Source organism: Schistocerca piceifrons, chromosome 1 (assembly GCF_021461385.2).
Source record: "Schistocerca piceifrons isolate TAMUIC-IGC-003096 chromosome 1, iqSchPice1.1, whole genome shotgun sequence".
NCBI lineage: Eukaryota > Metazoa > Arthropoda > Insecta > Orthoptera > Acrididae > Schistocerca > Schistocerca piceifrons.
This window is the reverse complement of record NC_060138.1, coordinates 256,791,620-256,807,253: the sequence shown is the minus strand read 5'-3', so window position 1 is coordinate 256,807,253 and position 15,634 is coordinate 256,791,620. Positions and strand designations below refer to the sequence as shown.

The following is a 15,634-nucleotide window of genomic DNA, read 5'->3' as shown; positions in this document are numbered from 1 at the left end:
CCATCAAAGGAGAAGTCAAGTTAAGGTAGTACACACACATAAAATCTGACTTTATCTACTTCTACACATACTCTGTTCTTTTAATCCCACCGCCTTGAAGAATTAAGAGTGCTGCAAGGAGCTGAGCAGGGATGGGGTTGCTACTTACAACTTGTGTTACATGTTAGTTTTGTGGTGAATGATGAAATAGTTGTGTTTTCATGACAGATGGCTGTGCATACATTGCCCCTTGCTGGATTCATCCTTCTGCAGCACTCTGATATTTTTAATGGGCCCATTTACACATCAAAAGAGAGAAGTAACTGTTACAAACCACAGTAGTTCTTTAGCCTATGTGTTATTGAGCTGGATGGTATGCTTGTTAATATACTAGACTTATTTAAAAGGAGTGGGGAACAAACGCCCTTTCCAGTCATTCAGTTTTGTCATGCCTGTTATTTCGCTAAGTCAGTTCAGTTACTGGTTTATAATGGTGCTTTTGCAATATATTTACTGGCTGTAGGTTGAAATTATTGTCTGCTCAAGTAGGTGTAAATCTAGGGCATCTGAATTTGATATTTTGTTATTTATTCTTATGTTTGCTACAGGTATTAGTAAATAAACATTGAAGTTCAGCATTGTACAATTTCAGTAACGGATATTGCTGGGATCCTCTCTCTGCTAAGTCTAACTGACTTGTTTGATAATCCTACAGATTGCTTTTCTCTCTCTCTCTCTCTCTCTCTCTCTCTCTCTCTCTCTTTTTCCTCTGTGTGTGTGTAACAGCTTGGGAGATGTTGAAGAGCTGTTTGTAACACACACTAATATATGTGAAAGTGAGCAGGCAGATTCTGTCTGTCTCACACTTTTGACTGCTTATCAAGATATGACCTTATGAAGTATCGTGGAAATATGGAAGCGTCCGATGCCACCCGTCTGCTTTGACCCATGACGTCACAAATATGGCGGAAACAAAAACAAACACACACACTTTCCACAAGAAGCCTAATGACACTAACGGGACAGGTGCGGGAAATGGAGTGTTTTGGGTGGGGGGCAAACTAAATATAAACAAATTTAGATGCCTTGCGTAGCTACAACGTGTAAGTGAAAACAGCCATGCATGAATACCCACCCGCCTCCCCAGGGGTCGTAACCCCTGCAACCCATAGAAGATAAAGATGCTTCAGTAGCTGATTAGTGTTTTTTGTCTTTTAAAAAAAAAAATCTCATGGGATAGAACGAACAGATCAGAAAGATAAATATAATAAACTAAAACAGAAATTCGAGGAAACAGATAATTAAAATAAGTAATAAGTGTTTTTAAATTTAAAAAAATCTCACAAGATAGAACGAACAGATCAGAAAAGTAAATAAAATAAGATAAAACAGAACTGGAGACAGCCACACTCAAACCAAACTCCGCGCCGTCATGACGTCACACACGACAACACCCTTACGTCACGAGTCAAAGCCGACGCGTTGGATCGGACGCTTCTGTCGACCCAGTATCTTCACAAAATGTTATTGGCTCAGGGAATAATTGACTAGTAGAACCCAGTACTCTGTACTGGACTGCAAATAATTTTCAGGTGTGCCACAAGAGAGCAAATAAGACCTATAATGTTTTCAATATACTTGAGCAGTTTTTTCATCTAGGAATGGCAACAGTATAAGATTGTTTGCTGGTGATGCTCTTTCATGTACAAGAAGACACCATCACTGGACAATTGTAAGGAGGTGCAGAAAGACATGAACAGAATTTCTGCTTGCCAATGGCCTTACTGCAATGGGAACACCGGTTCTTGTCTGATCACTGAAGTTAAGTGCATGTACACTCGGGTGAATGACCATCCAGGTCTGCCGAGCGCTGTAAGCGGGTGTACTCAGCCCTTGTGAGACCAGTTGAGGAGCTACTTGATGGAGAAGTAGTGGCTCCATTTACGAAAACTGACAGTGGTGGGGAGAGCAGTGTGCTGACCACATGCCTCTCCATATTCAGTGACATCTATTGGCTGAGGATAACATGGTGGTTGGTCGATACTATCAAGGCATGTTTGGATGGAGTTTAGTTTATTAATAATGATTGGAAACTCTCTTGAAATTCAAATAAATGTAAGGTAATGCCTATAACAAAGAGAAAGGACCCAATAGTATCTTATTATTAGATTAGTGGTAAACGTTTTGAGCACATCAGATCATAAAGGCATTTAGAGGTAATATTCTAAGCAGTGGTATGAATGAGATGATCAAGTTATACCAGTCTTAGGGAGGGCAAATGGGAGACTTAGATTTATTGGGAGGATTCTGGAAAAATGCAATGCTTCTGTAAAGGAAATTATATACAGGTCCAATTCTGTTATATTAGTCCAGCGTTTGCAATTTTTATTAAGTAAGCATGACAGCAATCATTAAATGAATTCAGGGATGTGCTGTTCGTATCATCATAGATGCTTAAATATGAAGCCTTATAAGAAAGATGACGTAGTTCCAGTGAAACCCTAAGTTGAGTAAATTTAAAGAACCTGTATTCTATGGAGATTGTGTGACAGTTACTCTGCTACCATCATATATCCTGTGTAGGGATAATAAGATAAGAGAGATTAAAGACTGTACGGGGACATATGGACGGTTTTGTGTCCTCTTGCTTAATAAGCATTTGGAACAAGGATAAAAGTTGATAATATTAGTACAATGTGCCATGTACTGTCCAGGAGCTTGTGGAGTGTAGATGTTGGATAGTAGAAATCGGGTTGATGCTTCACTGTGCCAGGGAACTAAAGAATATCTAGACATTGTATATTAGAAAATAAAAGATGGGCTAGGTATATTATTGGGTCATTCCATGTCAAGGGGACCAGGGTCCCCATTCGACCAGCTCCAAATCTAATGAAATTTGGTCTGAAGGTTCTATAAGGTCTTGGATGGTTGTGTACCAAATTTCAGTCCGGTATCTTCAGTGGCTGAATTTCTAGGGGCTTTTAAAGAGAGGCTACTTGTCTTCGCAATAATACGAAGCTGCAAACGTGCCAAGTTTGCTAGGCTTTTTTAGAAGTTCTAGAAAACATTTGGTCATTTGCTTTAATATATAAAGATACCTTTTTTTATGGCTGCTTGGATGAAAAGATATGCATGTGCAAATTTGGCCAAAATTTTCTACTGCAAATATAAGGGTATTTTATTTATTTTTTTTTTTATTTGGAGGGGGGGGGCAATATCTCAACTGTGTCTCTTTTTTTTCCCACAGCTGGAAAGAATGTGCTTTAAGCTTTTAAAGCTATATTTTTTAATTTTTGGGTCTTGCATTTTGGTGAGTAAGAATATGTTTCAAAAATTGTTGTTATAGCACTTCGAGAAGATTGAAAAGTGAAACATTTTGCTCATTCCATTGTATAAATCAATTTCAAACATTAATATAACACATGCCATGAAAACAAGTATAATACACAAGACAGCAAATTTGCAAAACAAAAATACAAAATAGTCTGTTCCATTTTTTGTTTTAAACAGTTCTACAATTTTACCAATGGCAGATTGTAGATAACTGTATTGTCTTCCTGATGATGATGATGATGATGATGATGTTGTTGGTGCTACTAAAGTCATGAAAACATGTTGCACAGGAATCCAGCAGGTGTCTTTAACAGTTGGTTAGTGGAAGGAACAAGCAGAACTGTGTGGGTGCATAAAGCTGATGAGGACATCTTGTTGTTCATGTGAAACTTTCCAACCCACTAAAAATTGTCATACATACATGCATAGATACAATACATTGTCCTGGTTGTAAATGTGCAATTGAGATTGCTGGAATTTCTTCACCTGCTTCGAAGACATGAACTGTGAATGCTGCACTGTCATTGGAAATTCTGCTTACTCTGAGCTGATTACAGTTAACTGGCTTAAATTTATGATTTTCTCTTTTTCCAGATATTGTATGTCCCATGGCAAACCTCATTTCTTGACCAAGCTGAATTTTTTCAATCTCTACTTTTGCTACAGAAAAAAACTTTGTCTGGACGACTATTATCACAGAATTTGAACAAATCATGTGGAGTCTATATTTGGTTATCTAAGGGCCTCTGCAGACGAACACCAGCTGCTAGCATTTTTGCTATTCCGCCAGTGTCATCACAAGGCGATTTACCGTAGCTTGTTCCAAAAACATTTCATTTGGCAGTGATGCCAAAATCCTTTTCGTGCAGGCATAAAGTGATGAAATTTTTTAAATTCTTATAATGAGCAGCTGAATCATCACTAAAGTAATAAATGTTCTTAATGCTTTCAATCTTTGCCGTTAAATGTACTATTAACTTTATTTGAAAGGCATGAACAGCAGTGGTACCATGACAGAGACAGTTGCCAATCATACAAGTGCTAAAACCCTGACATTCTTTCTCACCAAAATAGACAACAAATGGATATAATGCGGCATGACTATTCTCCCAATGAAATCCTTGCACAGCATCTTGAACAAAAACTGAATAATTCTCAGCAAAATCCATCAATATAACTAATTCATTTTCTGCAAGATTTATTATTAGTTGCTTAAGATATAAACTTTGGTGTTTTGAAACAAAGTGATAGTTTCTTAAGCCAGTAATTTTCAGAATTAGTGCGTCCATGAAATTTTCTGCTGTTCTCGGACATGTCTCTAATGTATGTCTGTCACTAAGGGCCCATTGCTTGTTTTCCATTGTTTCTTCAGGGTCATAGTCTTTAAAAGCATCGTCAAGAAAAGCCTCTAGTTGCATTTTTTCCGGACATTCCTCACAACATTGCAGCACACGTTCTTTTTACTCCAAACTGCATACAGGTTTTGTCATCAAATCCTTGTAGTCATCTTGGATGGATATTGCTGAAGCCAACATTAATTTGACATTTTGATGAATTGCACATACACATACTGAATACGATGCAGAAGCACCACTCCCCTGCTGGTCCAGGTGTTAGAATAGGCCCGAGGTATATTCCTGCCTGTCGTAAGAGGAGACTAAAAGGAGTCTCACGAGTTTGGGCCTTTATGGGATCGTCTCCTATAGGGTTTGACCTCCATTCTTCAAAATTTTCTCAAAGAGCAAGCCAGTTGGGGAAGGGCGCCTGAATGGTGCATCATGTCCATTGTGCTCTAAGACCTTTGGCAGACGTTGACTTGGATCTGCACTTCCACTCATTCTCCAGCTCTTGGGCGAGTTCACACTCCTGGGTGCATTTTCCTCCATCCACAGTGCAGCAGTATCGTTTTCTGCACTGATGATGATAATGGACTTGTTTGCACCTGATATCCAGTACGGTAGCCAGTCCGTTGTGGTGGGGCCACCATGTACCCTGTTGGTTGAAGCCCACTGACCACACAGGGATCGCTCTGCTGATGCCTGCACCATTAACTCCCCACGTATGCCAAGGAGTAGATGCCCATCACCCTGGGGCATCAGGAGTCCCGGCAATGGCCATGAAGCGTAGTACATTATCTCATGCTGGTGGTCAACCACCAACAGTCTCTAAGTGCTTAAGGGCTCAATTTAATGCACAGAAGTATGACCCAAAGTCGTTCCCCTCCCTGGCCACACCATGGGAAGAATTCCAGGCTAAGGATGGTAGCGAATCTTACTTGCCCTGGTGCATAGTGTGTACGAGATCTGATGGGGAATCCTTTGTGTCAATGAAGCCTCAGTTTTTAGTAGAACATTTAGAGGACAAGTTTGGGGAGGTGGAGGGATTGTCCAAAATTCACTCTGCGTCACTCGTGATAAAAACAGCCTCATCTGCTCAGTCACGGGCATTACTCGCTTGTGACAAGCTGGGGGATGTTTCTGTTACTATCACACCCCATAAGAGCTTCACTATCGTCCAGGTTATTATTTTCCACAGGGACCTTCTTTTGCAGTCTGACCATGAGCTGCATGCCAATTTAGAGTGGTGAGGTGTTTATTTTGTCTGGCGCATCCATTGGGATCCAAGGGATAATTAGGTTGCCACCGGTGCCTTCAGCTTGACCTTTGAGGGTGACACATTACCCAAGAAGGTCAAGGTGATGGTCTACCACTGTGATCTTAAGCCGTATAACCCACCCCCGATCCAGTGCTTTAAGTGCTGGAAGATCGGCCACATGTCTTCCCACTGTACTTCCAGCGTCACCTGTTGAGATTGTGGACATGCTTTGCATCCCAATACTCCATGTGCCCCGCCTCCCATCTCTGTCAACTGCGAAGAGCATCATTCACCTTGCTCGCCAGACTGCAGGATTTTACAGAAAGAGAGGAAAATCATGGCATACAAGACCCTGGACCGACTGACCTACACTGAGGCTAAGAGGAAGTTTGAAATCCTACATCCTGTGCCTGTGACATCTTCCTACACCGCCATTACGAGAATGGTTATCACCTCGTCAGTTCCACCAATTCCAGTTGGCTCTCAGAGCCGTAAAACTATACCTGCCCCTTGATGGTGGGGGGCACTTCCCTCCCTGTTGCTCCTGCACCACCTACTTCGGAAGGAACAACCCGCAAACCATTGGGGACACCAGTCCCACATTCTCAACTGGAGAAGCATAAGTCTTCTTCAGCTACTCTCGCTAGGAAGGGGCCCCTTGGGTCACTCCTTTCCCAGTATTCTACCAGTGGCAAAGTGGACACCTGCCAGTGGCTGAAGCACCCACAGGTAGCTGGTCGTAGGGCTTCACGGTCCTCCTCAATCACTGAGACTGAATCACTGAAGCCCTCCCAGCCGGAAAAATCTAAGGAACAATGAGAGAAACCAAAAAAAGAAAAAGACCCCCGAGAGCCAAGGCACTGCAGTGGCACCCACACCACCGCTACCTACAAGCTATGTGTCTGAGGATTAAGTGGAGATTTTTGTGTTTGCTGAGGACCTAGATCTCGCTTTGCCCTCAGACACAATGGATGTCGATCGCACAAGTACTCATCCGGTGGCAGCAGGTGACCCTGAGGTATAGACTGCCTCATCGAGTGTTTCATGCCTTCCCAGTCTCATGATAACGTTATCCTCCAGTGGAAATGTGGCAGTTTTTCCCACCACCTGGCTGAGCTATGGAAACTCTTAAGCTTTACACCTGCTTTCTGCATTGCCCTCCAGGAAACCTGGTTCCTGGCGCTGCAGACCCTTACCCTCCATGGCTATAGGGGATATTATAAGAACCACAGCAAATATAATAGAGTGTCAAGTGGAGTTTTTGTTTATGTCCTGAACTCGGTTTGTAGTGAACCTGTTCCCCTTCAAACTCCTCTTGAAGCTGTGGCTGTCAGGATACGGACAACGCAGGAAATAACTGTCTGTAATGTGTATCTCGCTCCAGATGGTGCAGTACCCCTGAACATATTGGCTGCACTGACTGATCAGCTCCCTAAACCTTTCCTACTTTTGGGAGATTTTAACGCCCATAACCCCTTGTGGGGTAGCACCGTGCTTACTGGCCGAGGTAGAGTTATCGAAAATTTACTGTCTCAGCTCGACCTCTGCCTCCTAAATACTGTGGCCGCCATACATTTCAGTGTGCCTCATGGTAGTTACTCGGCCATTGATTTATCACTTTGCAGCTCAGAACTTCTCTCGTCTGTACTCTGGAGAGCCCATGATGACTTGTGTGGTAGTGACCACTTCCTCATCTTCCTGTCACTCCTCCAGTGTCATGCCCATAGATGCTTACCCAGATGGGCTTTAAACAAGGGAAGCTTTCACCTGCCCCACATGATACCATAGATGTGGTGGTTGAGCTGGTCACTTGAAAGATCATTTCTGCGGCGGAAACTGCAATCCCTTGTTCCTTAGGGTATTCCTGGCGAAAGTCAGTACCTTGGTGGTCACTGGAAATTGCTGAGGCCATTAATGAGCGTAGGCAGGCTGTATAGTGATGTAAGTGGCACTCTTCCCTAGAGCACCTAATAGATTTTAAACAGCTCCGTGTCCGCATTCACCAGCTGGTAAAAAGACGGAAACAGAAGTGTTGGGAGAGGTACGTCTCAACCATTGGCTGCAACCCCATCACCTTCCCAAGTCTGGGTGAATATCAGACATGGTTTTGGCTACTAGACCCCAACAGGTGACCGTGGCGTTAACATCGATGGCTTGTCATCTACTGACGTAAACGTGATTGCCAAGCAGTTTGCCGAGCACTATACTCGAGCCTCGTGTGTCGGCAAATTACACCCCAGCCTTTTGCACCCTCAAACGGCAGATGGAAGGGAAGGTTTTGTCGTTCACTACATGCCACAGTGAACCTTATAATGCCCCATTTACAAAGTGGGAGCTCCTCAACGACCTTGCACTTTGCCCCGACACAGCCCCTGGACCAGATCGGATCCACAGTCAGGTGCTTAAACATCTTTCGTCTGACTGCAAGTAACATCTCCTCATCATCTTCAACCAGATCTGGTGCAATGGTGTCTTTCCATTGCAATGGCGGGAGAGCACCATCATTCCAGTGCTCAAACCCGGTGAAAACCCAATTGATGTGGATAGCTATTGGCCCATCAGCCTCATCAAAGTTCTTTTTAACCAGCTAGAACATATGGTGACACGGCGGTTGTGTTGGGTCCTGGAGTCACGTGGCCTACTGGCTCCATGCCAGGAAGTTTCTGCCAGGGTCGCTCTACCACTGATAATCTTGTGTCCCTCGAGTGTGTCATTCGAACAGCCTTTTCCAGACGCCAGCACCTGGTTGGTACCTTTTTTGATGTACGAAAAGCTTATGACACAACCTGGCGACATCATATCCTTGCCATGTTATATGAGTGGAGTCTCCAGGGCCTGCTCCCGACTTTTACATAAAATTTCCTGTCACTCCGTACTTTCCGTGTCCAAGTTGGTGCCTCCCATGGTGTCCCCAATATCCAGGAGAATGGGATCCCACAGGGTCCAGTATTGAATGTATCTCTATTTGTAGTGGCCATTAACGGTCTAGCAGTAGCGGTAGGGCCGTCCATCTCACCTTCTCTGTATGCAGACAACCTCTGCATTTCGTACTGCACCTCCAATACTGGTGTTGCTGAGCGGTGCCTACAGGGAGCCATCCACAAGATGCAGTCATGGGCTGTAGCCCAACTGGAATCACTCAACAGAGGAAAGTCCACTGGACCTGACGGGATACCAATTCGATTCTACACAGAGTACGCGAAAGAACTTGCCCCCCTTCTAACAGCCGTGTACCGCAAGTCTCTAGAGGAACGGAAGGTTCCAAATGATTGGAAAAGAGCACAGGTAGTCCCAGTCTTCAAGAAGGGTCGTCGAGCAGATGCGCAAAACTATAGACCTATATCTCTGGCGTCGATCTGTTGTAGAATTTTAGAACATGTTTTTTGCTCGAGTATCGTGTCGTTTTTGGAAACCCAGAATCTACTATGTAGGAATCAACATGGATTCCGGAAACAGCGATCGTGTGAGACCCAACTCGCTTTATTTGTTCATGAGACCCAGAAAATATTAGATACAGGCTCCCAGGTAGATGCTATTTTTCTTGACTTCCGGAAGGCGTTCGATACAGTTCCGCACTGTCGCCTGATAAACAAAGTAAGAGCCTACGGAATATCAGACCACTTGCATGGCTGGATTGAAGAGTTTTTAGCAAACAGAACACAGCATGTTGTTATCAATGGAGAGATGTCTACAGACGTTAAAGTAACCTCTGGCGTGCCACAGGGGAGTGTTATGGGACCATTGCTTTTCACAATATATATAAATGACCTAGTAGATAGTGTTGGAAGTCCCATGCGGCTTTTTGCGGATGATGCTGTAGTATACAGAGAAGTTGCAGCATTAGAAAATTGTAGCGAAATGCAGGAAGATCTGCAGCGGTTGGGCACTTGGTGCAGGGAGTGGCAACTGACCCTTAACATAGACAAATGTAATGTATTGCGAATACATAGAAAGAAGGATCCTTTATTGTATGATTATATGATAGCGGAACAAACACTGGTAGCAGTTACTTCTGTAAAATATCTGGGAGTATGCGTGCGGAACGATTTGAAGTGGAATGATCATATAAAATTAATTGTTGGTAAGGCGGGTACCAGGTTGAGATTCATTGGGAGAATCCTTAGAAAATGTAGTCCATCAACAAAGGAGGTGGCTTACAAAACACTCGTTCGACCTATACTTGAGTATTGCTCATCAGTGTGGGATCCGTACCAAATCGGGTTGACGGAGGAGATAGAGAATATCCAAAGAAGAGCGGCGCGTTTTGTCACAGGGTTATTTGGTAACCGTGATAGCGTTACGGAGATGTTTAACAAACTCAAGTGGCAGACTCTGCAAGAGAGGCGCTCTGCACAGCGGGGTTGCTTGCTCGCCAGGTTTTCTAGAGAGTGCGTTTCTGGATGAGGTATCGAATATATTGCTTCCCCCTACTTATACCTCCCGAGGAGACCACGAATGTAAAATTAGAGAAATTAGAGCGCGCACAGAGGCTTTCAGACAGTCGTTCTTCCTGCGAACCATACGCGACTGGAACAGGAAAGGGAGGTAAAGACAGTGGCACGTAAAGTGCCCTCCGCCACACACTGTTGGGTGGCTTGCGGAGTATAAATGTAGATGTAGATGTAGAAAAGTCATGTGTTATGTACTTCTGTCGGCGTCGTACCATTTATCCGGAACCAGAACTTTACCTTAATGATGATCCACTCACTGTAGTGGAGACATATTGATTCTTAGGAGTGGTTTTCGATGCCCGATTGACTTGGCTTCCTCACCTCCGTCAACTGAAGCGGAAGTGCTGGCAGCACCTCAACACGCTCCACTGCCTAAGCAACACCAACTGGGGTGCAGATCGCTCTATGCTACTGCAACTCCACAGAGCCCTTGTTCAATCCCACCTTGCTTACGGGAGTCTGGTTTATGGTTCGGCAGTGTCCCCAGCTTTGCATTTCCTTGACCCAGTGCACCGTGGCATTCTCCTAGCAACAGGAGCTTTTAGGACAAGTCTGGTCACTAGCACCCTGGTGGAGGCCTGAATCCCTCCATTGAAGGTTAGGCGTGCACAGCTGCTGGCCAGTTACGTTGCACGCATTCGTAGTTCTCCTGAGCATCCGAATTACTGTCTCGTTTTCCCAACCATTGCGGCTCATCTCCTGCATCGGCAGCCCACGTGAGGGCTTACAATTGCGATTCACGTCTGGTCCCTTCTGTCTGAACTGGAGTCCTTCCTTTTACCACCTCTACTTGAGGTCCATTCACATACACCTCCATGGTGTATACCTTGGCCGAAGCTTCGTCTGGACCTTTCACATGGCCCTAAGGACTCCGTTAACCCTGCGGCTCTCTGTTGTCACTTCCTCTCGATTCTCGACATGTACGGGAGCCATGAAGTGGTTTACACCGACAGCTTGATAGCTGATGGTCACGTTGGCTTTGCGTATGTTCACGGAGAACATATTGAAGAGCACTCCTTGCCAGAGGGCGGCAGTGTTTTGACTTCAGAGCTGGCGGCCATACCTTGTGCCCTTGAGCACATCTGCTCATGCCCTGCTGAGTCACTTCTTCTGTGTACTGACTCCGTGAGCAGCCTACGAGCTATCTACATCTACATTTTTATCCGCAAGCCACCCAACGGTGTGTGGCGGAGGGCACTTTACTTGCCACTGCATTACCTCCCTTTCCTGTTCCAGTTGCGTTTGCGTATGGTTCAAGGGGAGAACGACTGCCGGAAAGCCTCCATGCGCCCTCGAATCCCTCTAATTTTACATTCGTGATCTCCTCGAGAGGTATAAGTGGGGGGGGGCGGGGGGGGGGGGGGGGAAGCAATATATTCGATACCTCATCCAGAAATGCACCCTCTCGAAACCTGGACAGCAAGCTACACCACGATGCAGAGTGCCTCTGTTGCAGAGTCTGCCACTTGAGTTTGCTAAAGATCTCCGTAATGCTATCACGCTTACCAAATAACCCTGTGGCAAAACGCACCGCTCTTCTTTGGATCTTCTATATCTCCTCTGTCAACCCGACCTGGTACGGATCCCACACTGATGAGTGTTTTGTAAGCCACCTCCTTTGTTGATGGACTGTATTTTCTAAGGACTCTCCCAATGAATCTCAACCTAGCATCCGCCTTACCAACAATTAATTTTATGTGATCATTCCACTTCAAATCGTTCCGTACGCGTACTCCCAGATATTTTACAGAATTAACTGCTACCAGTGTTTGTTCCGCTATCATATAATCATACAATAAAGGATCCTTCTTTCTATGTATTCGCAATACATTACATTTGTCTATGTTAAGGGTCAGTTGTCACTCACTGCACCAAGTGCCTATCCGCTGCAGATCTTCCTGCATTTCATTGCAATTTTCTAATGCTGCAACTTCTCTGTATACTATGGCATCATCCACAAAAAGCCGCATGGAACTTCCGACACTATCTACTAGGTCATTTATATATATTGTGAAAAGCAATGGTCCCACAACATTCCCCTGTGGCACGCCAGAGGTTACTTTAATGTCTGTAGACGTCTCTCCATTGAGAACAACATGCTGTGTTCTGTTTGCTAAAAACTCTTCAATCCAGCCATGCAAGTGGTCTTATATTCTGTAGGCTCTTACTTTGTTTATCAGGCAACAGTGTACGACTGTATCGATCGCCTTCCGGAAGTCAAGGAAAATGGCATCTACCTGGGAGCCTGTATCTAATATTTTCTGGGTCTCATGAACAAATAAAGCGAGTTGGGTCTCACACAATCGCTGTTTTCGAAATCCATGTTGATTCCTACAGAATAGATTCTGGGTTTCCAGAAATGTCATGATACACGAGCAAAAAACATGTTCTAAAATTCTACAACAGATCGATGTCAGAGATATAGGCCTATAGTTTTGCGCATCTGCTCGACGACCCTTCTTGAAAACTGGAACTACCTGTGCTCTTTTCCAATCAATTGGAACCTTCCATTCCTCTAGAGACTTGCGGTACACAGCTGTCGACCAGTGCTACCCTCGCCATCTTTTGGTAGTGACCGTGCAGTAGTCCCTGTATGCCCTGGAACGGTCCAGTTGTTCGATGGTGTTTGCGCGGACCCTAGGACACATTGGAATCCCGGGAAATGGACTTATTACAGGCTGGCGAAACAGGCTACCCGGAAACCGCTTCTGGAGATCAGTATACTCGCAACTGACCTGCGATCATTATTACGCCGCAAGGTTTTTCAGCTTTGGGAGACGGAATGGCATTATCTCAGTACGCCCAACAAACTGCGTGCAGTTAAGGAGACTACATATGTGTGGAAGTCTTCCATGCAGGCCTCTCACAGGGGTTCTGTGGTTCTCTGCTGGCTGCGCATTGGCCATGCATGGGTGACCCACGGCTACCTCCTTCGCTGTGAAGAACCGCCTCAGTGTCGGTGCGGCGCGTGGTCGACATTGACCCGTATTCTGGTGCACTTTGACTGCCCTGTAACGAAATCTTAGGTTACCACACTCATTGCCACTAATTTTATGTGACAATGCCTCATCAGCTGATTTAGTTTTACGTTTTATTCATGAGGGTGGGTTTTATCATTTGATCTAAGTTTTAGCACATGTCCTTTGTCCCTGTGTGTCCTCCACCCTATTGCTTTCAGGGTGGAGGTTTTAATGTGTTGCAGAGTAGCTGGCTTCTCTTTTTTTCTTCTCGTGGTCAGCCAGCCATGGTAACCTGCTTTCTTGTTTTAATCTCTTCTCCCTGTTTCTTGCATCTCTGCTGTTTTCTCATCCTGTTTTGTCCATTTAAGTGTTTGTTGCCCTTCCATTGTTCTTGTGGTTTTTCCTTTCTTTCCGTTTTGTGTTGTACGTCTCATTTGTATTATTCTCACCCTTGTGGCATTGTTTTATTTGGAACAAGGGACCAATGACATAGCAGCTTGGCCCCTTTCCACCTCTTTTAAACCAACCAACCAGAAGCACCAACTGTAGTACACCATTTTAGCCTGAGCTCACAAAATTTTGAGAAGCTCAGTTGATTTCCATACTGCTTACAATAAGAAATGAAACATTTTTTCATGTTACGTAAAAGAGGATGTTTCTGCATGTGAATCTTTTCCCCATTTATTCTTACTGCAACACAATCCTTTTTGTTGGGACATAAATGATAAAACTCGTCATCTTCAAAAAAGTGAGAAGATTTTGTTTTACTTCAACATTGAGCTTTTTCCCTTTTGTGTTTGTAGTTGTTGCCAAAATCCCATCTGCTATCTTTAGTTTCGTAGCCTTCTTCACAGTTTTAGTTGAAACAGCAAATTCTTTGGCAATTTTTTCAGTAGTCCAACAATTTCGTGCCAATGTCAAAATTTGAAATTTGATACAATTGCTTGAAGTCCGAAGCTTAATCTTACGTACTTCAATTAAGATGTCCATATCTTTACATTTTTGGCACTCTTCCATTTATATTTGCACAAATCTACGTGTCTCACACCAGCAGCTTAGTAATGTTGCCTTGAGCTTCCAGAACTTTGCGATTTATGTATCCCACTGAATTCCATTTGCTGATCTGTTGAAGATAGTGGTGACTCTCCAAGTGGTGGCAATGAAGTATTAGCAGTAAGGCAAGCATCAACAACGTCCATGTCTTCTTGCTTATCCTGATGGGATGATTCTTTTTGGGTCACTTCATGTCTACATTTGGTACAAATTTTCTGACCAGGTTTAAAAATTTAATTAGTCAGTAACTTCAACTTATCAGACATTGCAATGGTTCCTGGTGTTAAAGCTTTCTTGCTTAGATGTTTTTCTCTATCAAACAGGTTGCAGCAAGTCTTCTGCAGGAACTGAAACTTTTTCATCAATGAGGCATTATGATATGGACAAAATTGGGCATCTTCAGTAAAATCAAGCCCAGACTTACATTGTAGAAGCTCCTTTTCCACTGGTGACATTTCCTTAACTGATTGTAGTTGACATAATAAAATGGTGATGACTTATGACAATCAGTTCCATCTGATCCACCAAAACAGCAGGGTGCAAGGGTCTCTTGGTTCATTTTATGTAATAGTTTATTAACCTATAACAAGCAATTTTGAAAGCTCATGAATATCTTGGTTTGAAGCTTAGCAGATTCAGACTTGTTTGTTCATAAAATATACAAATTAGCTCATCAAAACATGTTGTTTAGCTCTTACCTTCAGTTACAACAGTGATTATTGATTATACTCAACACAAAGATTGTACAATATCAACACCAAAGATTACATCACACAGAAGACTGATCCTGTGAAAACTGTCAATTGATGGAAAGTGAGTGAGGTTGCATATGCACATCACCATGCATTGTAGGGTTAAAATGTTAAAAAGTAACATAACATTCCATTATGATCATCTAGATTTTATAATCTCAAGCACGTTTTCTGAGGTTTTATTATATTTATGTTCTATACTGTAAAATAATGTAAAAACTCATATTATTAACATAGTTAATTTCCTAAACTGCAGGAGAATCTTATACCATTAAAAGGCACTACAATCACACATTTTTTGATTTACAACTTCAAGTTGTATTAATTTTTCATTATTATCAGTAATCCATTTTTCCTACTTCTGATAGGTATGCTTATTCATCAATATCCAAGATCCAGAAATTAAACGATATAGCTTTGAAAGCTTAAAGTGTGCTCTTTCCAACTGTGGCAAGAAAAAAAGAATTGAAGAAACACAGTTGAGATATTGTCCCCAAAAAATACCCTAAAA

General features: G+C 43.3%; 1 protein-coding gene across 1 annotated transcript in view; it reads left to right on the top strand.

The window, feature by feature from the left end:
• Positions 1–15,634, top strand: part of LOC124709358 (small subunit processome component 20 homolog) — a 186,548-nt gene that overhangs the window by 1,627 nt on the left and 169,287 nt on the right.